At 37.0% G+C, this 21,108-nt stretch overlaps 1 protein-coding gene across 6 annotated transcripts in view; it reads left to right on the top strand.

Moving 5' to 3' along the window:
- LOC127517166 (polymeric immunoglobulin receptor-like) overlaps positions 1–21,108 on the top strand; it is a 197,143-nt gene that overhangs the window by 61,757 nt on the left and 114,278 nt on the right. For 2 of the 6 annotated variants that reach the window (XR_007931201.1, XR_007931203.1), the window contains exons 10-12: positions 82–149; positions 775–874; positions 2,919–5,330. The exons of the other annotated variants lie outside the window; for them this stretch is intronic. The gene's annotated coding sequence lies outside the window, so the exon portion shown is untranslated. Of the gene's footprint in view, positions 1–81; positions 150–774; positions 875–2,918; positions 5,331–21,108 lie in introns of those variants that run through there. 6 annotated transcript variants of the gene reach the window in all.

Below are 21,108 nucleotides of genomic sequence, written 5' to 3'. Positions count from 1 at the left end.
AGTGTAGAAATCTACAATTTACTTTGTCATATTATAATGTAATTTATATTTCGCTATATATATATATATGACTGTTTTTAGGCCAGGTGGTAAATGCTGCTATTCTTCTCTAATACTGTTGCTCTTGAAAGAACACAGTCATCAGTCAGGTAACTTGCACATTGAAAATCTTTTGTTTGAATACCATTCAGTTACACAAGTTATCTTGTATTTTATTCAGCTACTGAAACGACAAGAAAGCACTTTTACTTGTTTTGATTTTTTCCATTATTATTGCTGTCTAACTAACAAAATTGTTTTGTATTATCATTACATTGTACTATGACATGTCATGTTGCATCATTCTAACCTGTGTGTAGCAAAGTTCAGTATTCAGGAAGGAAGAGGACAGGGTCGGCTTGACTACTGACTGCTTTTTATTTGCACTAATTCTCACAATTCAAAACAAAAGGGGTGCAGACAGGCACAAAGCGGTCACAAATCATTCACAATTCTCGCACTCGTAGATCACCAGCGGGGCAGCAGTCAGTAGTCCGTCTCTCTCTCCCCCACTCCTGTTTCTCCTGGTGTTATATACTCTCTCCACACCAATTACTGAAACAAGAGACAGGTGTTCGTCATTTGCATTTAACCCACTCACTCACCGTTCGTCTCCTGACTTTCTCTCCCGCTGCCGACTCCGCTGAACCACGCCCCCCCCGCCACACTGTGCTTAAACAATGAGAACTGTAATGTATTTAAAGAAAATGTTTTTATTTATTTGTTTGGTCACAGGATCCTCCATTCCCAGCTCCAACCACTCATCTGAAGAACTGCGGCGATGGGAACCCTTTGAACCACAAGTGGCAGTTTCCACCGGATGAGAAAGGACATGGTAGAGGATGATAGACCCCTATTGATATCTCACTGATGTTAGCCTGCTGTACTGACTGTATCACACACACATACAGTTGTGCTCAAAAGTTTACATCACATTGCAGAATCTGAAAAATCTTAAACAGTTAGTTCACCCAAAAATGAAATTTCTGTCATTAATTCCTCACCCTCATGTCGTTCCACACCCGTAAGACCTTCTTTCATCTTCAGAACACAAATCAAGATATTTTTGACGAAATCTGAGACAGCAATATAATCAACACTTTCAAGGTCCAGAAAGGTACTAAAGACATGTTAAAACAGTCGACGTGACTGCAGTGGTTCAACCTTAATTTTATGAAGAGCTGAGAATACTTTTTGTGCATAAAAACAAAACAAAATTAACGACTTTATTCAACAATATCTTCTCTTCTGTGTCATTCTCATACGTTGTTTACGTCCAGCGCTTCCAGGTTCTACGTCAGAACGCCGACTCATTATTGGCCGGCTCCTGCATCAGCATCACACGCACGCGTCGTGCTGATCACATGATCAGCGTCGGCCAATACGGACATAAACATGGAAGCCTTCACTGTGCTTACTGTGTAAGGATAATGACAGGGAAGTCATTATAGTCATTTTGTGTTTTGTTTTTGCGTACAAAACGTATTCTCGTCACTTCATAACATTAAGGTTGAACCACTGCAGTCACATCGACTGTTTTAACAACGTCTTTAGTACCTTTCTGGACCTTGAAAGTGTTGATTATATTGCTGTCCATGGACGAGTCAGTTACCTTGGATTTTATCATGTATACAGGGCTTGACATTAACGTTTTTCCTGTACAAGAGTCTGGTGATGTCTCTGGGTCACAGACTCACTCCTGTGTTTGCTTGCAAGGGATTTACAACTCAATATTAGCTTTTACTCTTTTACATTTACTTTAAGTTAAACTGTCCCAATACTTAAGCTCACATTAGGCAGTGGGATGAAACTGTAAAAGTGCTGTTCTTCTTAAGGCTGATCTATACTTCTGCATCGTTGTCCGCGTCGACGTGCATGCAGACCATTAGTGGGCAGCGTCCGTGGTCATGTTGAGTATCAAGGCAAAAGCCGAAGAAGAAGCAGCTCGTCATGTACGTTGTCAGAGACACTTACAAACAGAAGCAGCAGAGAAGCGGCAAATATGTAATGACTTTTGTTGCAGTTTGACTGCATGTGTCCTCTGAATCAGAGCTTTTTTTTCATTCCTATGGAAGTTGAAAACGCTCGCTCTTCTCCGAATACTCCGTGCCAGTTTTTTAACCTGAGGGAGGGGTTCTAGCAGACCAATCACAGCGCTTGCGGTCTGCGTAGAATTGACACGTTGTTACATTTTTGAAGAGGTGCACATCAGGCTACGTCGTAGGCTATGTGTGGTACACACAGCCTACGCTGTAGCTATGGCGTACACTTGATGCAGAAGTATAAATCAGCCTTAAGTTGGTAAAAAAAATTGTGTTGAAACAGCCAATAATAAAATGTGTCATTCTGTACTTCTGCTTCATATTAATCTTTTAATCACCAATTGTATTGCACAGCACTGCTTTAAGTCGAACCTACTGATTCACTCATTACCACCCCCTACTGGCAGTTTAATCAACAAAGTATTGTTATGTTTTTTTTTTTATTTGTATATGTACATATGCATATTACCTCACTTTACCTCAAGTGTAATCCTTTACAATCTGTTATGAAATTTTACATTGTATAACATTTGGAAGCTACCTTTGAATCTTGTGTAGTTTAATATTTATAGTACTTAAGTACCCTAAATAACTTAAGGGTTAACTTTTATGGAGTAGCCACACTCTCTTTAGCCTTTGAGAGGGCGGGCTATTCTTTGTTGTTTAGTAGGATGTGTGTTGTTTTAATGAAGTGTTTCTTGATTGTACAGCACTTTGGTCTGCAGGTGCAGTTGTAACGTGCTCTATAAATAAAGTAAATGAATGAATGTTATTACTAAATGCTTACGAAATAATAAATAACCATTAGTAACATCAGTCAATCTGTTCACTTTACAGACGGAGCATGAAGAGACTGGACCTGCTAGTTTGGCAGACCCCACCCCACCACACACACACACACACACACACACACACATTCTTACTGATTAAGCTTAATTTATATATGAATGAGTTTTTTTTTAAGTGTGCAGTTATATAATTACCTTTTGTAATTCACGTTGTGTTCTTGGAATGTTTGTACCTTGTGTTAATCAAAAAAATAACGTTGAAAGAATGGTTCAGGGACATTATTCTAACCTTAACATAACATTTTAACATTAAAGAAAGTGGACATTTTAACGTTCTTAGAACATTACAAATCAACGTTCTTTGACTGTTTTGTTGTTAATGAAATGTAGGTGGAAATTACATTGCAGGAACGTTTTGCTAACATTAAAAAACCTGGATATTTTAACGTTCTTTGAACGTTACAAATCAACGTTCTCGGAACATTGTATTGATGGTAAAATTTAGATGGAAAGAACGTTGCAGGAACGTTATGCTAACCTTAAGATAACGTTTCAGCAACGTTAAGCAAACTGGACATTTCCAAGTTTTTAGAACATTTCAACATTTACGTGTCGAAAGACCTAATTCAAGTAGTGCAGGCGGTCTTCTGTGTGGGTGCAAAACCGCAATTGAAAAACGTAGCTTTATTCTTCAGAGAAACCTTGAATCACTATTCCTGAATTTGTTTGTGTTGGCTGGGGATATCTCTGTATTCTATGGGCTCTATATATTAGCCACCAGGGTGAGTTTTTTGAGGCAACCGTTATTTATTTAGAACATTATTGGAATGTATTTAATTCCTTGGCGACGCTGATGCACAGGCTATTTAAGGCTATTTGTAGGGTATTGGCTATGACTAACTTAGCTGGCAAATGCTAGCCCCCCTCCCTCTCTCTCCGCCGCCGGTCCGGTCTCAGGCCTCAAATGCATAAAATATGAGCCTTTAATAGACATACTAGTGTTTCTTCCGTAAAGACAACGTTGTACTTATTCAAACAACAAGATATTTATTTGCCGTTGCAAGACGTTCAGCTGCTCTGCTGTGGAACTTCAGTTCGCTGCACTGAGGGGGCGGAGTTAAGAGGTTTGACTGACAGTTTGAGCGGATCCAAAAAGATTTTGTCACAAGCTCTTTTTAATACCTTTAATTGGCTAAATATATTTGTAAATCAGACAGACAGACGTAAAGGGTGACCAATAGCATTGATTTATTGAAGAAAATAAATAAATAAAACAAAACTCCTCCAAAAAAAAGGGCACTTCGGAGTGTAAGGACAAAAAGGGCATGTGCTCTGCACAGGTTGAGCCCTACCTGTGCACGTGCCTGCTGATATGAATAAAATTATAATTTTAGTCAAATTATAATTAAAAGGATACCTATGCAGCTTCCATGGAATGTCGTGGAATGTCTGAGCGGAGTGAACAGTTTTCCAACAAACGGCAACAAACTCTGAAGTAATCTGACCTGGCCAGGAACCGTTGCTATGAGGATAAGGCAAGTCCCCTACAAAAACAGCTGTTTGATCGCGCCCGCGCCTCACGCACACACAACAAAGCACTTTAAACGTGACATCTCAGCTTGTTCATTATAAAAAATAAAATACAGTTAAAAAAAAAAACATATAAAAGGTACAATAGTCCGTAGTGCAATCCGTGCCATTCAGCAATAGCACTGCTCCACTTCACCGAAAGAGAGAGGTATAACCACCATGAGAGCAACGCAGGTTTACCTTCAGTTACCTTTCAAATAAATTCGTTTTGGCTTGTTTAACTACATGGTTGTTGTCATATATTAGAATGATGGTCTGTATCTTTAAGATCTAAGTGCACTATGCATTATGTGACCGGATGTTAAGTTTATGAGGTGCGCATAAGGAAGTAAATGTTGCCATCCAGAAAACTGTCAAGTGTGTGACTGATTTAATTCAGTAGAGCGTATGAGAGACATCTGAGTGCACTAAGAACAGATATACAACATTGGCGACGAGGATGCAGCCTGGATGTTAGCACTGATTGCACGCGATGGAAAAGTCAGGTATTCCTGCGTTTGAGTGTTACAAAGATCCCGCGACTCTTGGTTCAAGGTGGAAAATGGAAATTGAATACTTCCATACTATGTAGTGTGTGGAAACAGTGCACCAAGAGTATGTCAGAATACATAAGAGTGCTTCTCATTTCTTATTTGTGCATCCTCACTTCCTTCCCTCGCTCCTCAGCTCCGCCCCTCTCAGGATGTGAGAGAAAGATGCAAGGAAAGAAAATGAGGACGGAGGAATCGAAGGAAATCTCATTTGTATACTGGAATATTCTTGATCACTCGAGCGTCACTTCAGCTGCGCTCAAGCGATCTGCTCTTATGTTGTTGAAGTTTGATTATTTGAGAAATGCGTAATAAATATTAATAAATCAAGATGCTGTTGAAATATATGAGATGTATGGTTTATTTAAACTGCAAAGGCAAAACATAAATTAAAATGAATGTGACGGATGTGAAGGTGGAAAGAAATTTATACGTGTGTCAGTTTTCTCAACAGGAAAGACTTCCACATACACCTGTCAACACTCCTGTTTTTCCTGGGAGTCTCCCATATTTCACACCCATCTCCTGCCCCAGTTGCGCTGTTGATATCTGCGCAGGTAGTAGAAGCGGGAAGTTGAATCAAGCATCACTGGTAGAAATGGGAGGAGAAGACTCGGTGGTGCTCCGCCGGAAAAAACTAATCAAAATATACATGTAAATTTAACAACAGCTGGACAGAAGAATTTAATTTCCTATCTCGAAGCCTTATTGATAATGCCCACGCCTCAGCACATTAAATCACAATGGCACAATCGCGCAGCACAGAAGGGCACACCTGACATTTCGACCTTAATGTATAATGTACGAATTGTTAATGTACGAATAATGAAGCCTCTGAATTGGGCCTTGACTATCCCATGATGGTGGTAAAGCGACGCAACTGATGCCGTAGGAGGTCACATGACAATGACAACATGGCAGATGTAGTCCGAATTTCATTCATACTACACATTCATACTATAAAGAGCAGGGGTGTCCAGTCCTGCTCCTGGAGGGCCTCTGTCCTGCAGAGTTCAGCTCCAGCCCCAATTAAACACTTCTAAACCAGCTAATCAAGCTCTCACTAGACAAACTAGACTCTTCCAGGCAGGTGTGTTGAGGCAAGCTGGAGCTGAACTCTGCAGGACCGAGTTTGGACACCCCGATATAGAACATACTTTAACGTTCGCAAAAGTAAATGTAGTAGCTACTATACAGTATGCAATTTCAGACATGGCAAATGACATTTCTCAAATGAACTGTTCATCTTGGTGCAAAATATACGTGAAATATTTAGTTTTTTTATCATCACAATTTTATTTGTTAAAATGTAAATTGGCCTTTTAATTGTGATCTCCTAACCAAACAATTGTACTGTTTAATGCTCTGAACTGAACATTTGTATCGTCGAAACATACAGTAACCTGCTGCAGTCAGACATGATTGCTGCTCCTGCTGCCTTTTTTTAATTATTATTATTATTTTTAATTAATGCTCAATAACATAAGACCATTGTCTAGGAATTACATACAAATACATAATAAAAAACAAAAACAAAACAAGGAATATACAAAAATAAAAATAAAAGATGACAAGACAAAGAGACACAAGAATGCATACACTACCACTATTGATACAATAACATACAAACATTAATATACAGGGAAAGCTTTTAAATACATGTATTTTCTTTAAACATTTCTTCATAATATTTTATAAATCTTAGGGATTTTGTTATTTATATAACAAAGAGATTTAAGAAGTGGTATTAATTCAGTTTTAAAATGGGGATAGGATGGAATATTATTTGCAAACTTTTGTTTATGAATAAAGAATTTGCCATATAAAATAAAGAAATAACAATTGTGACGAGTCAGAACGGTGTTGATCCATTTGCAGTTTATTGAAGTGCTCAGACAAAGACATAAACCAGGTAACAGGCAAAGGGTCGTGGCAGGCGACAGACAGCATGAACAGAAACAGGCAAAGTTCGAGGCAGGCAGCAAGAATCACAAAACAGGTAACAGTCCAAGTCAGTATCAATAAATCAAACAGGGAATAACGCTCAGAAATGACAACCGTGGCTAATCAAGACTTCGCAATGAGAGTGAGTGTGAGAGCAGCTTAAATAGTGAGAGTGAGAGAGATGATTGGCTGCAGGTGCGCGGGTGATCAGTCCCAGGTATGTGGGTGCATGGGAAATGTAGTCCAATGAGAGCTAATATTCGGGTGACGGCTCCCTCTGGCGGTTCGGGAGATCTGGTGCAGGTGACTCAATCGTGACAACAATGTACTCTAGGGGTCTATTTTTATCATTAATATAATAAAAAATAATGTCTTTTAGACTGAAAGAATGAGTAACATTGGCAGAATGGAATATGTAGGAGCCAAGGTCGGATCAAAATTGCTTGGATATAGGCAATCATAAAACAGATGTGCAAATGTCTCTTCTGATGGTTTACAAAAAGAACATGAGCTGTCAATGTCCAGATATTTAGAAATATTAGTGTTGACAGGATATATTTTATGTAAAATTTTGAAATGTATTTATTTAGCTTTATTGGACATACAGTATTTTCCAGGTGAAAGCCAGGCCCTTTCCTCTTGGAGAATTTTTTTCTTGAATTGAAAAATATGGCGTACATGTCTATTGGTACATTTCTTGTCCAAAAGATCAATTCCATCCGAGAACAAAGTAGATTGTATTGTGACTGTTCTCCTTGGATTATATAGGGAGTGGCTTTTAACAAGATGAATTAACCCAGGTGAGATTGCTTCAACCACTGTGTTAAATTCTTTTGGAGGAATCGGGAAATTGTGGTAAGTCATAATTTGCTCATAAGTAAAAAGGTTACCCGAGTCATCAAAGGAGAGGATACCTTTAATATTATTTTGGAACCACCTGGGAAAAATAAAGATTTATATCACTGTTATTCCATAACACTGTTTTATGAGGTGAAAAACTATGAACATAACAGCTTCCAAACAAAGAGACACTGCTGATGAAACTTGGACAAGGTAATAGGTAGCTTAGAAGGTAAATAGCTGCAGTTTAAAATAAAGGAAAGGCTACCAATTTTTTCAAATATTTGGTTGGGGATAAAGTATACCAAATGGATCTTGGATTGGCAAGACATTTAAGCCAATTTATTTTAAAGATGTTTATCATGTCAGAAAAATCTAAAAAATCTTTTTTCTTTTTCCAAATGAAATCTAAAAAAATATTATTGACTTCTTTGGCAATTCTGTTCTCAACAAATAAAGATAAAGATGGATATACAAAATGAGAAAGACCTTCTGCCTTTGATAGGACTCTGCCATATAACGACAGGTCCCGCTGTAGCCAGATATTAAGAATATTTTTTTATTTAATTATCCTAGCTGAAAAGTTTAAGTGTTGTCTTTCCAGAAGATTTTTAGTAATATAAATACCTAGGTATTTCACCGTGGGCTTAACAGGAATATTTTCTATTGAATCATAGTTCAAATCGGACCAAATCATGATCTCACATTTTGAGATATTTAATTTTAAATCAGAAGCACAAGAAAACTGGTTAATTAAATCTAAAGCCTTTGACACATATTTTTCATCTTTTAAGAACAACGTGCTGTCGTCTGCCAACTGTGAAATTTTAATTTCCCTCCTGAAAACAGAAATTCCTTTCAATTCTGATTCTGAACCATGCTCACAGATAACAACTCAGTGACTAATAAAAATAAAAAAGGAGAAAAACAGCAGCCCTGCCTAACACCACGCTGTACATCAAATCTATGAGAAGTGTCAAAATTAATAACAACAGAACTGTTGATTCCTTTATAAAACATAGAAATAGTGGAAATAAAAGAATCCCCAAAACCAAACAACTTAAGCGATTTTAAAAGAAAATGTTGTTCAATCATTTCAAAGACTTTGTAAAAATCAAGAAAATGAATAAGACCTTGAGAGTGCATGGAATCTGCTTACAAATCCAGGACCAATCTTATATTGTTGGATATATGACAGCCTTTAAAAAACAGATTGTGTTTCAGATTTAATAGAATTCATATTCAATTTTAATCTATTAGCAATATAATCTATAAATATAACCTACAGTAAGAAGTGTAATAAGGCGCCAATTGTCAATAGAAAGAGTATCCTTGTTGGGTTTAGGGATGAGGGAAATAATCCCTTGTTTCATAGTTACTCTCATCTCTCTGAGTGATGCATTCTTTATACATATTGTTACAGAACACAGACTCACAACGATGTAGAAATGAATATGAGAGTTTATTGGACGTGGCAGGTAAAGCAAGTCAAAGCAGCAATGCAATAATGAATGGTAATACTGACAGTTCTTTGTTTTGCAGGTGATTTGAGGAGGTCGCGGACGTGAGCAGCCGAGCACACGCTTCGGTGATGTGAGTGGAGCATAGAAAGAGTCCGGGGGAATGAAGACACTGAAGACACAGAGGATCAGGGAGACGATGGAGCAACAACACATGGAGGTAAGTAGAGCAGGTAAGAGAGTCCAACTCAAGAACGAGACCAGACAATGTGCCAGGGTGAAGTGTGTGCTTATATGCTGCAGTGATGATGAGGAGATGACGATCAGGTGCGGCTGATTAGTTCTCTGGTGACAGTGATCTCTGTGACTGGGTGATGGAGCCTGGCCGATCTCTGACACATATTGAGTAAAGGGCATTTAATAATAGGGGAGACCGTACGCAACCTAACGCTTTTTGACTTTCTCAGTTGTGTAAATCTACTTAGGGTTCAGGGAATTTCTTTTGTTCCACATTCATTTCACACATGTCTGGTACAAATATGTGGCTTTGTTTCATTAATACAGTGTATACTTTTTTCTTTATTTACCCCAAAAGAAGGGAAGGGAAATGTGACAACATGCCCATAGGTGGGGCACATTGTAACATGTGATGGGGTATGTTGTATCATGACCATATGACAGCCAAAAATTTTATCTGACTTAATTAAAAAAAATATACATGACAAACTAAAATATTTTGTCAATAAAAGACAATAATTATTTTTTTCATATAAAATAATAGCATTTTTTTAGAAATTCAAATTTAAATAATTTTGTAGTTTGACAATGAACACTGCAAAACACATACAGCACTGGTCAAAACAATACAGGCAAACTGATGAAGAAATATATTAGACATTCAGAAAAACACAGAGCTGAAGAAAACACTCCTAACTCCACTCACAGCTCTCACAGAACACCAGACAAATAGACGAGACAGTACAAATGCTGAACATTTCTTGAAATAATATTTTCTGGATGTTCAGGTTCTTCCTCTCAGTCTTTATTCACCTTTTTTTCCATAGTTTATCAACAGAAATTCATAAAAGTTGATTATGCCAGTTGTATCGTAACTGTATAGAATAGTATAGTTGTAATAGCGGGGCAGATTGTAACGCAGTGTTACAACGAACCCTCTCTGCGACACTGGACTTTAAACCTGGTTAGTGTCTTCTGATAGTTAGTGAAGCATTACAGAACTACCCAAACGATTGGAGATTAAAATAATATCAGATTTGTCTAATTTTAAATAAAAACAAAAAATATAGATGAAAAAATAGCTTAAGTAAGAAATTTACTTTTGCTATTGTTAAATAAATGTTCAGTGATATCTTCCAAAGATTTTTGAATTTTGGCGCAATTTTTTCTCTATACATTGTCGATATGGCAACTAGTAAATACACTAAGTTTCTTTATGCTAGCGTGTGTGGAAGTATTTAAACTGTGTGTTACAACTAACCCCGTGTTAGTTTGTGCCCCGCGTGAGTGTAAAATTCTATGGTAAGGCCATCGATGCCCGGAGATTTCCCTTTTTTCATCGAATGAAGTGCTTTCCACACTTCATCACAATTAATATCCAATTCATAATAAGATTTATCATGATCATTAATAGCAGGGATAAAGCACTGTATTTTGTCAATAAATTTATATTAGCATTGAAATTAGAAGAGTAAGGGTTACTATAAAATTTTGTAACAAATTTAGAAATCTGAATAGGATCTTTACAAATTACTCCATCAATATTAAGGGCAGTAAGAGCTTTTTTCTTTCCATTTCTTTTTTCAAGCACAAAGAAATTTTCTTCTTCTTCTTTTAGCCACTTGGCTCTAGATTTTATAAACGCCCCCTTGGCTAAATCTAAATAGAGTTCAGGCTTTCAATTCTTTACATCTTGTAATAGCAATTAGTCTAATTTTATATTTGAAATATTCCCATTTTTCTTTGTAAACATTATGTACATCAGTACATAAATATTTTGTGAGGTTTATAAAACTATTATTGAATTTGCTGTCCTTTAATAAAGTAATATTACATTTCCAGTAGCCCCGCAATTTAGAATTAGACTGCAGGCCGCCGAGTTTTAAGAACATTTGCTTATGGTCTGATAGTCTCAAAGGCATGAGAAATGTTTTGAGTAAGATGGAGAATTGAAGAGGAGATAAAAAAAAAAAAAATCTATTTTAGAATGAAGAGATACATTTTTGTTAGTAATCCTGGGAATCTGAGTGGTAAAATCGCCATTCATCATTCAAAGAAAGATCAGAACACAAAGAGAGAATTAAGTCATTTTGTAGTGCAACATTGCAATGCTAAAGCATCATCCATGCACTCATTAAAGTCCCCTCCTAAAATAACATAAGAACCTTTATATTCAGTAAGTAGTTCTTTGACTTTAGCAGAAATGTGAGAAAAAAGAATCTTATTACAGGAGTGAGAGTTAAACACATAGATGTTGCATAAAATGAAAAAGTGTTGTCTTGTTTAATAACCTTTGTGATCCACCTGCCATCATTTGATTCCACCACTTTTAGAATATTCCCTTTAAATTTGTGTATGAGAGTCATGACCCCTGCAGAATGGCTACTGCCATGACTGGCAAAAATCATATTTCCTCATTGTGTCTTCCAAAATTTTAGATCTGCATCTTCAGAGTGAGTTTGTTGCAGAAAAATAAAATCTGCATCACGTCTCTTACAAAATAAAAAAATTGCTTTCCTTTTAACCATGTCACGTAATCCCTTTGGCATTTAGAGACAGAACAGACAAAGACCTAAACATATAATCCATTAAAACAAATAAATATGAAAAACCTGGAAACTGAAAGGAAGAATATTTTTAAAATTCACAACAGATAAGAAAACCCCCAAGAATTTAAGAAATTCTTAATTCAAACAACAACGGAGAGGTGAACAATGGAATCTTGGGACATGTGGTATTCACCTCAACGGCCGGTGGAAAAGAATTGGGATAGGACTCGGGAACAAAATCATGGTCATGGATGCAATTATTAATGGTATTGTAGTATGAAGCAGAGCAGGACCGAGTGTTGTGGGAGCTGAACGAGGCCGCTGGAGCGATTGCGCAACACACGCCGCGAGCAGCGGAACTATTATTATGCCACAGTCGCCGGCGCTGCTTCTGCTTTTCAGGTCATGAGTATGAGGTAACACAGCTCTGTTTATTTGAGTGTGTTGAAAATGATGTTATAACTTTACTCTGTGCGTTCGCTCGGCGGCTGCTGTGAGACACTGTTAGTAAGATAGATCGATTTTAGAATATCATTAAATGCTGGAAGGCTTGTGTTGATAAATGGCATGCAATTCATTTTAAAACGTATTGTATGATGGAGAAAATGCTGTATTACTGTTACTAAAAATAAAGCTGCATCTGATTATGCTATGTTAGCTACTTCACAAAATTGTGTTTTTCTCTGAGGCATGGTAAAGCATGGTACTCGCAAAAAATCAAGAAAATTAGATTTAAACCATAAGACTAAACGTGTTGAGCTATATAACAATAATTAGTTTTCAGTCTATAAATATGTCAAAACAGTTGTTCCCTTGTCTATTAAAACATGTAAATATTAAAGCGTCTTTGGTGTTTCCATGGTTTCTACAAAATAAAACCGGAAACCGAGGGTAACGCGGGTATGATGCAATTGACACACGTCCCAGAGCCTTGGTTAAAATTGCAATTTTCTCACCATTTACAAATAGTTGGAAACATTTGGGATATTGTAAGTACTCAAGTGAACAAAATATATAACACTAGCCTGGTGGTTTTTGGATATTTTACTGCAAAATTCTTACATATTGCACCTTTAAGTCAAAGTTATGTAATTATAAAACTATTGCATTGCTTATTAATCAAAGAGATATTCCTCGAAGAACAAAGTCAACACTACTTTACATCCGAAAAGAAGTGTTTCTTTCCATCAATCAATGCGAACGAGAAGCGGAAGGAAGCCTTCTTACCAGCATCCCTTGCTGCTTTAACTAGAGGCCAGAGTTTCTCCCTCGCTGCCCTGTCTTCTGGAGACAGTGGTTCTGTAAGATGCAGGCCATTGTCTTCCAGATACTCGCTTCTTCTTGCAGCCCACCAGATGCCATCTCGCACACGGCGGAAGGAGAACAGGACAATAATAGCTCTTACCAGGGCAGTTTGAAAGTTCCTAAATCTAAACAAAATTCCTAAGTTGGCATCACTGCAAACAAGTTTCAAACATGCCCATTGGTCAGACAAACTGATAGTCCTGCCCCAAAATCACACCATTGGTTGAGCCAAAGTTATGTAGAGCCCAAAAATGCTGCACAAGTCCTGAACACTTTTCAAAAGTGTCTCGATCGCCCCCAGGTGGTTGATCCCAGTATAGGTCCTCAACATTTAATTTAATGTGACATGAGACAAACTAAACAATTAAATTACACTTTAAATAATTTTTTTCCAAAGAGGGTCTCTGTCATTTTTTGTAGTTTTTATCACACTGATGTAAGTTAAAGTGTTCGGTTTTTTTTGTTGTTGTTTTTTTTTTTTTTTTTTAAGTTTGGATTTAGTTAGTTATTTGATGCTATAAAAACGGGGATATGATGTCATGATTGACAGCTGTGATTGACAGCTTCTCTGAGTGAATTAGTCACTAAGGCATCAATAGACTTTTTCCTGGATTTTCGGGAGGAGATTGGAGCTTTAACTTTAATTTCTACTAGACTTGTGCCGATATTCGGTAATGCGATATCGCGATAATGAATATGCACGATATTGTTATCGTGGGCACTTCAAAATACCATAAATAATAATTTATTACCAATTTTATAAAATTTTTATAATTCATTTAAGAATACTTTCCCCATCAACCGTATAAAATGCACAACACCGCTGTATTCTGCGTCAAAAGAACACGCGCTCAGACGTAAACAATCCCAACGTGCTTGAGAAGCACATGGCGGAACGAGTGAAGGAGACGCGCTGAATGAAAGTGCACGTTCACTCTCTGACAGCAGAGGGCGCTGATGGAACAGCAGAAGTGCAGCGGTTACCCCGGAAACCCCGTAAACAAAGCAACTGCGCTAGTGAAGTTTTTAAAATGCTTCAAACAGCCATTCATTTTTTTGTAATCTCAGTGTTGTTCATCACAGCACCAAATACTTAGTACTTAAAGACTTAATAGGCTATTTATTTTCAAACTTAAACATTTTTATATTTTAATCTGGACTACAATATGCCCTAATGATTAGAAATGTTCTGATTATTTGTTATTGTTCAGTAAAACTTTGAGACATACGCTTCATTAGTTAATATGTTAAATCATTATTACCAAACTGACAATGAAAAATACTTATAAAGCATTAATTATTCTTAGTTAATGTTAATTTCTTAGTTACTGTTTAATAACATTACTAAAATCAAAAGAACTTATTTAATGGACCTGAGATAAAACTAACAAAGAAAAGACAGCATTTACGACAGGACAGGGCCTTTATCAGTGGGGGTCCATGCCGATGGGCCTATCCAACGCCCCCGCCACATTTCAACGTTTGATGGAGCTGGTCCTCAGGGGGCTCCCGTGGCACATCTGCATGGTATATCTCGATGACATTTTGATTTATAACAAAACATTTGAAGAGCACCTGTTGAGTCTGAAAGAGGTGTTTTCGAGAATCCAATCTGCTGGTTTGAGACTAAATCCAAGCAAATGTCACTTTGCCAGACATCACATGGTCTTTCTGGGCCATATCATTTCTCAAAAAGGTCTTCAGGCCAATTCCCCGTTCTCCTTCTAAGGTGAGAGTCTTTGTGGGACTGTGTTCCTATTACAGACGTTTCACAGCACTTTATAAAATACCAGTAGAAAGCTATTAAAGGTCACATTGGGAAAATAGAGATCACAATAATAAAATCTATAAACATAATATATAATTGTTGGATCAGCACACAGCTAAAGATGAGTGACACCTCATTTTATAAATGTGCAAAATGAATCAGTCAGCAGTGTATTTATACAGTTACCATGGGAACCGCTGATCTCTATCTTTAAAATGATTGTGATGCACTGAAGAAACACTTCATTAAACTCTTGAGTCAGTTAAAAACATTATAAAATTACGGTTCTGAAAAAAAAAAACGTAAAACTAAGCCTTTGAAATAATAGAATCGTTCTGTGAAAATCTGTGTAAAATAACACTTAATAATGAGTTTTATCTGCTCGTGTCTGTTCTGTCTGGGTTTGCGTGTTCATTAAAAATGTGTGAAATAGTTTTACTTCCCTCTCTATTAACACACTCTCTCTCTCTCTCTCTCACTTTATCTCTCTCAGAGGAAGTGGGCATCTCTGTCACATTTAGCAGTTCATTTTAAGGATGCTTCCAGGAAACATTCAAACTCATCTGAACACTTCAGAAGAGCTTCAGAAGAACTGAATCTACTGACAACAGAGAAGATCATTTAATAAGAGAGAAGGATGAGGATCATCTTGACTTTCACTCTGCTGATGATTCCTGGTAAGAATCACGTTCTGATCCAACAATCACATCAGAAGAACTAGAACAGAGATTAAAGAATGACCAAAAGTCTTTAGGTGCGTCTCAATTTGTGTACTTATGCACTATACGCCATTTTGTAGAGTAAGTAGTTATGGAAGTAAAATAATGACAAATGTTTTTGAAACAAAAAAAGCTTGTTGAATTGCTCTAATGGAAAAAAATGTGTTGCATTAACTGTGCTTGTATTTTAATGTAATGTATTTTTAAGGCTTGCATTTTTATGGGCTGAAATTCAACATGGTCGTATATTTAAACAATGAATATTTCACTTTAAAACATTTCACACACATTTTCATTATTAAAAATACATACAACATCGGTATACACGTTTCTAACTTTAAACAGCATTTTAGGAGAATGACTTACAGTCACAAAACCAACTGTAAAGTGTTCATGTAGATGTCAAGTATCATTCATACCTTTTAGATTTTTGATATTTAATAGAAATAAACTGTCAAATCTTGTGTAAATATTGCTATTTTTACTCTACCATATGGGCTCTTATTTATTTTAATAAATATCAAAAATCTAAAAGGTGTGCGTCAATCCTGACACCTACATGAACACTTTACAGCTGGTTTTATGACAGGAAGTCATTCTCTTTAAATGCTATTGAAGCTGGAATCGTTTATCGTATGTAACTTCACAGACGGCCCCTACATTTGCAAATATAAAACTTCCAGCGTCGTCAACTTTATGACAGTATTTCACTGGGAAACGCTTAGTGTGAAACTTTGTGCATTATGTTGATACTAGGGCTGGGCAAAATAATAGATTTTTCGATTAATCGTTTTTTAAAATATGGTCGATTTGATATCAATTCGCAAAAGCCATGAATCGATTTTTTCCGTATATATTTCTGCAAACACTGAACATAATATCAGATTGACGTTAATCTTATTACTAGTCTCCACTAGATGTCATCCTCTTATTTACCTTGCGTGATGTTACAGCGGGGACCCCGTCATTCATAGGGTATATGTCGAACGTCACATGACCAAACCGGAAAACTGGTCTCATTGCATCCGCTTGTCAGAGAAAGTGTTAACAGCAGTATGAACTGACGGCATATCTATGGACTTTTAAGGTAATCAGCGAAACCACCTAGTTCACATTGTTATAGGTGTTTTATTCTATTAAATATCAAAACGTTAGCATGAAGAAGAAAAATGAAAAAAAGCTTTTAAATATCAATCTGCATATGCGGGGGAAATCAGTTATGCTCATCTTTGCTCGCTCCTTTTAAGTTATCTTGAATAAAACAGCTAATTTTTTAATGAAGCACATACAAAAGACCTAAACCGGAAGCGATCTGATCTGTTTTACACGGAAGTTGGATTGCGCAAAACCCCTATTCAGTGCTTAAAGGCCCACTGAAGTGTCTTGGAACGCGCAGCATTATTCAGTGTGTTGACGTAATTTCAACTGAAACAGAAAGACAAGTCGGGATATATTGAACAGCCCCGCCCCTTTTTTAAAATAGCCAATAGCGTTTTGTTTATATCACAGCTCAGCCAGTGCTGTTGAGCTCGGTAAAGCTTTGGTTTCCCTCTAATCTCTAACCGTTTCTCCTCTATATCACTTTAAAATACAGCATTCTTTACAGAATTCAAATGGGTTCGATACGTTTTGTGGTCTGTGCCGACTCGCACATATGATCCGCTTTGTGCTCTTGTGTGTCTGGACAGGAAAAGACTGTGCTCGCGCTGCAGTGGTTCATGTGACACACGAAAATGGACTTGATTCGTGTCAATGGAAAACATATTTACGCTGTCTGAATCGTTCCCTATCCTCTATATAGTGCACTATGAGCCATGTAGAAAATAGTAAATGTGTGAACAAATGGGGAAGGGGCTATCAGACTGATGTTGAATGGCAAAATAACCTTATAAAATTCATACACTACACGGTTTAGTAGGCTGCATAGTGCATAGTGTATAGTGTGTCATTTGGGACGCAACTTTTATCTTCACCCAATATGGTGAAATTACCTTTAGGGACACTTTAAAATAACTCTCACTCCAGTATATGTTAGTGTTGTATTAAGATGCTGGTTTGTTGTAGGTGTCGTGAGCTCCATGAGTGTGACAGGATATTCAGGAGGAGGAGTCACGATCACATGCAAATATAAGAAAAAATATGCACCAAATGAAAAGTCTTTTTGTCGAGGTGATCAGAGCTCCACATGCTCTGAGACTAAAGATAAATGGGTTAATTCTGGAAGATTCTCTCTGTATGACAACACAAGTTCAACAGTCTTGAAAGTGACCATCAGAAATCTGAGTGAAGAGGATTCTGGGACGTACAACTGTACATTTGGTAGAACTAGAGCAAAAGATTCCTACACTGAAGTGAATCTGAAGGTTATAACAGGTGAGTAACTGAGAGCTCAAACCCATGATGATCTCCACAACATCACGATACTCAACACTGACTGTAATCACTGCCGTTCACACGTGAAACTCATAACAGACGCCATCAATAACCTTTTGATCTCCTGATGTAAGATTTACACTCATAATCTTGACTTCATTCATAAATGTTGCAGCAGTGAGCAGATATGTGTTTATATTGAGAACAAAATGACAAATTATCTGAGTTTGTGTTCAACAGATCAACAAAACAGGAGTGTGAGAGGATATTCAGGAGGAAACGTCATTATAAACTTCAAATATGAGATGAAACACAAGAACAATGTGAAAGTCTGTAAAACTGCAGCAGATCAATGTTTTACTGTAATGAACACTAACAGAGCAGCAGAACAGAAACATGACGGACGATTCTCCGTTTATAATAACAGATCTGCAGATCTCTTACGTGTGTTTATCAGAGAGCTGAATGAGAACGACTCTGGAGAATATAACATTACAGTCAAAGTTTCTGAAGACTACAGTATCTTCTCTGAGTTTAATCTGGACATCAGAGACGGTGAGATGCTTTCATTCATTTCTGCATTATTTGACAGAATCCATGAATATATCTGGTAATTGTAACATTGCTGCACTTGATTTGGATCTGAAACAGATGATTGTTGTGTGAAGAGCATCAGTCTATCAGCTGCTGCAGGAGCATCTGTGAACATCAGCTGCAAATACCCACAATCCCACATTAGTGATGTGAAGTTTCTCTGCTGGAGATCTGGAGATAATCTCTGTGCTGAAGAGACGTCTGTGAAGGAGAGCAGAAGATGGAGTCCTGAGGGAAAGATCCAGCTGTATGATGACAGAGAAAAGCAGCTCCTGACGGGAAGAATCAGTCATGTGACTGAACAACATTCAGAATACTGGTGTGGAGTTCAGTCTGATCAAAGACACAAGAGCTTCATCACACGAGTCCTGATCAACCCTACAGGTACAGATGATTTTCTCAGTGATATTAATCATCAGTTTATTGAAAACCATGACTAATTTCTGTTCGGCAGATCACTGTATGTTATTTATCATGTTGCTTAAAATCATTGATGTTTGAAGCTGATTCTATTCAAGTAGGATTATTTTTAATTTAGATGTTCTGTCTAACAGAGCAAAACCACAAACTGCAGTTAAAAAGAGGAAGTATAAAAACAAACTGCAGCCTTGTGTTTGTGATGCTGTTGGGGCAGTCGTGGCCTAATGGTTAGAGAGTCGGAATGAATAGCGTGTTCTTCCTCTCTCATTACCCACAGCTGAGGCGCCCTTGAGCAAGGCACCTAACCTCCAACCGCAACCAAAATGCAGAGCACGAATTCTGAGTATGAGACACCATACTTGACCACACGTCACGTCACTTTCACAACGAGAAACTGAACTGCGCACATAGTAAAGCAATTGTCAGTTTGTATTTGACCAATTTATTTTTCATTTCATTTTATAAATGTGACCACTCTAATATTTTTTATAGTTATTTGTTCATTTCACATTCATATACTCATTTTTACTGTTCATGCAACTTACATTGTCTTTGTCAGCATCTGCAAATGGCTGAAGATCTTGTGGTTTGAAAGCGTTTAGTGTTTAGTTCTCTCTGTGTCTGTTAATCTCGGATCACTGCAGTGTCTGGTGTTGCAGCATTAGTGTGGTCATTTGGATGGAGTAGAAGTGCAGGTTTTAGTGCTGCTGTGAGTCCTTTTACCACACTTGTACTGTAGTTAACTGCAGTTAATGGTGCTCATCCAGTGACCCTGCAATGCACTGTATTATTCAGTGTGAAATCACAGGCTTCAGTTCAAACAAACAGCTTGTAATTCTGCTTTCTAAGTGTCTGTGCATCAGCAAACATGAATTCTGGGTAGTGATTGCCATCAGTAACAAGTATCTGTATCATGAGAAAAGTGGTGTCAAAAAAGTGGTGTCTGTGTGTAAAAAAAAAAAAAAAAAAAAAAAAAAAAAAACATCATTTAGAATTTTTTTCTTTTTTTCATTTTTACATACAAAATTCTCAGAAACATCATCATCATCACCACCATCATCATTCCCAGATAGCATGTAATCCTTAAAACAATGTTGAGTCAGTGTTGATGTGTCGACTGTGTTGATTGAATTAACGTTACGAAGTGATGTTGCTTTAGTATCACTCTTGCACCCTCAGTTAATGTTGAAGCAATGTTGAGATTTCAACCTCAAATCAATGGTAATATTATTGATTTAACATTATAAAGTGATATTTTTTCAACATCACTTTTGCACCCCCAGTTAATGTTTAAACAATGTTGAGATTTCAACAAAAAATCAATGATAACACTAATGTAAATATGTACAGTACATTAACCTTCAAACATTAAGGCTATTTACAGGCATTATTCATGATTAGTTCATGTTATCTAATGAATTAACTAATGTTAACTAATTGCACTGTTAGCATGAATAGATGCATTAATATATGTGTGAGTTAACGTTAACAAAGATGAACTAATGCTGAACAGAGGTGTTGTTCATGGTTAGCTAATGTTAACTAACCTCATTGTAAAGTGTTACCCAAGTATCTGTATCATGAGAAATGTGGCGTCAGGTTCTGTGTGTAAAAAAAAGCATAATTTAGAAATAATTTTTTTTCATTTTTATATACAAAATTCTCAGAAACATCATCATCATCATCACCACCACCATCATCCGCTTCTTCTTTTTCATCAGTCAAAACTTCACCAAGCACAGGCGTTTCCAGAACTTCTACATCACCGGCGTCTCCAAACACATCAGCAGGTGATCTTGAGCTGAAATACAAACATGATCAATGGGTGTAGCTTGTGAGGAGGCCTGACCCCCCTAGCGGCTGAAATATATTACTAAACATAAAAATAAATTATATTTTCCACTCTAAAA

Source organism: Ctenopharyngodon idella, chromosome 8 (assembly GCF_019924925.1).
Source record: "Ctenopharyngodon idella isolate HZGC_01 chromosome 8, HZGC01, whole genome shotgun sequence".
NCBI classification, from domain to species: domain Eukaryota; kingdom Metazoa; phylum Chordata; class Actinopteri; order Cypriniformes; family Xenocyprididae; genus Ctenopharyngodon; species Ctenopharyngodon idella.
The sequence above is the reverse complement of the archived record's forward strand: the minus strand, read 5'-3'. Positions and strand labels throughout refer to the sequence as shown.